This window comes from Octopus bimaculoides, chromosome 27 (genome assembly GCF_001194135.2).
Source record: "Octopus bimaculoides isolate UCB-OBI-ISO-001 chromosome 27, ASM119413v2, whole genome shotgun sequence".
NCBI classification, from domain to species: Eukaryota; Metazoa; Mollusca; class Cephalopoda; order Octopoda; family Octopodidae; genus Octopus; species Octopus bimaculoides.
The window spans coordinates 12,596,102-12,598,895 of NC_069007.1; the positions used below are offsets into that span (position 1 = coordinate 12,596,102).

The following is a 2,794-nucleotide window of genomic DNA, read 5'->3' on the forward strand; positions in this document are numbered from 1 at the left end:
AAGGAAACTAGAGATGATGGTCTCTGTTGGCAGATACTATGTACAAAATCAAACAGACCTTTCTCATTAAACATTTAAACCTCAACATCTAACAGGAATTCCAGTATTACACTAATTAGCTACAAAACAACTTCTCTGCACCTATTTTAAACCCCATAACACACACCCTTCTGCACATATCAAAACAATGTACCATTTTCCTCCATTCATGATTAGGGTCTTGAATGGTCATAGTATTAAAACAGGGTAAAAAAATGTAAACCTTCTGGTTTTTTGTTTTTTTTTTTGTTCATACTTTATTTCTAATTTTCATTGATGGGCACTTTCTCATTCACTTAATCGTATTAGCTTTATTAAGTAACGCCCTTCATCAGTGACCTATCATGCTAGCACAACGTTGATGAATCACCTAATCACAATAAAACAATAGTTAAAATTTAAAAAAAAAACGTTTATACTACCTCATTTAAAAAGAGGCAACGGTAGGTTCCCCACCATAGTGTATTCTGGCAAATGATTAAATAATGTGATAGATATACAATGCATCAAGTCCCGTCAATGGCTTGTTTCCCTTCAGTCTGAAATTAGTGTTTTTCTTGTAATGTCTAATATCAAAGCCAAAGACAATTTTTTTTACACTGATTTTCACATTTGAATCTGTATTAATAATGTAAATAATATCTGGATTACCAAAGCAGTTGTAGTCCTATTTTTCTCTTCATTGTTAATAGGTTGGCTCTTAGTTTTCTTATAGTATTTTCTAATGCATCATGGGTCTGCCCCCAGCAACATTGTTGTTAAGCCTGTTGTACTCACACTGTATGGTTCCAAAATCAGAGCTGGCTTAGAGATATTGTCAGGACATCTTGAAGTGTTTAGTGTGCTGGTCACTAATTCTTTTATAGGGCAGGGTGGGCTTCACATACTGTGATGAAGGCACCGTGTTTTCCCTCTTTTGATTGCATTTTTTTTTTTCTTGTTTTTCTTCCCAAGTTCATAATCTTGTGGCTGTGCCCCAGCAATGCCACAACTCAATGACTGGAATGAGTAAAAGACCAAATTGCTGCAAAAACACCTGTGAAGCGCATAAGTGTGTGTGTGTGTGTGTGTGTGTGTGGACTACTCTTTTCCATTACTTTGAATTTTCATGCCAGAGCAGCTTTCATCAGATGGCATATCAACAAATAACTTGAAATACGAACAGATTCTAGTGCTATAATACTGCACTCACACACATGACATATATATATATATATATATATATATATATATATATATATATATATATATATATATATATATTTATTTATTGTGTGCAGACCAGTTTTATGCTGTATAGTTTGAGAATATTGGGTGAGGTAGAGGAAATGCCCAAAATAACATGGAAATGGTGGGGCTAAAAGTTGGTGGTGGATGACAGTTTTGTTTCCTTCCTTCAGTAGGTTTCAGACATCATATGCTTCCAACAACACCTACAGTGGGGACCGTGTTCCAATGTTGCTGACAACCTTTTGAATCCTTGGTCACATCTAGTCTCACACAAAACTGACTTCGTGACAGTTGCTGCTAGTGGTCTTCTCTGGTCAGACAGTCGACCCATAGAGTCATATGTTTGCCCCGTTGTTGAAATTGACTGAAGGCCAACACCATTGTCTTCCTCTACTCTCACATGCAAAGCAAAAGACTGAGACTGTTAAGAACTGTTATTCTTCATAACAATTGGACTTTACCATATTCAACATTATCACCTTCAAGTTGTTTGTTCAGAATGATTTGGCAGCTACATTGATCAGGTCATGTGACTACAGAGAGTAGAAGACATATTTTTCACTGGTTCAACTTGATGTGATGGTAGTGGATGATAAAGTAGAGGTATGTATGGACGGTCGTGGATAGTTATAGTAGTGGTGTATAGAGATGGTAACAATATGTCTCATGCAAAGAGGACAAAGGTATGTGATGGTGATGGTATGATGTTTATAGTTACAGTAGAGGTATGTGATGGTGGTATGAACTGTGAAAGTAATGGATACCTAGAGTAGCAGTATGTGATAATGATTTGGTACATGGGATGGTAGATGTTAATTTAAATTTAAACCAGAAAATCTGTGTAAATCAGATACATTTTATTTATTTTATCAAGATGTTACATTTTGGGGTTTTTTTTAAAGGACAAAATGTATTGATGAAATTGTTGACATATGTTAAACCAGAAATTTGATTGAACCAAATGTATTAAAGCTTATCCATGCTAAATGTGTTCTCCTCTTTTGAAATCCATATGCATTGAGCCAAGTTTAACCAGATGTCTGTGACTAGATATCTGTGACCAGATGTGTTGATCCAAATACAGGTAAAAAAAAAAACATTTTGAAACCAGGTTTTTTTTCAACTGGATATTTAATGTCTACTTCAACCAAATCATTTAAGTTTTGTCAAATATGTTACACAAAATGTGTTAAACCACATTTTAAAAAAAGCAGATGGATTTAAAATTAGATCTTTTTATGCATTTCAAACACGTATGGATGTGTTGCAAAAAATTTCAAAAACAAAAGAGAACAAAAAAAAAAAAATAGAAGAGATTTGTCAATTCAAGGATTTTTCTTTGTATATTTTTACAACATATCCAAAATATGTTTTTGTTTCTAAATTCAAATTTGTTTAAATTGAATAAAAGTTGAAAAGTTTAAAACAACTGTGCACTTGTATCTTGTTATATATTCAGTGTTGTACTATTATTTCTAAGCTTGTGTGTGTGTGTGTGTGTGTGTGTGTGTGTGTGTGTGTGTGT

General features: G+C 33.9%; 1 long non-coding RNA gene across 3 annotated transcripts in view; it reads right to left on the reverse strand.

Annotated features, from left to right (window-relative positions):
• The window catches only part of LOC106869117 (uncharacterized), a 492,367-nt gene that overhangs the window by 465,613 nt on the left and 23,960 nt on the right, over positions 1–2,794 (reverse strand). The gene's annotated exons all lie outside the window — the stretch shown is intronic.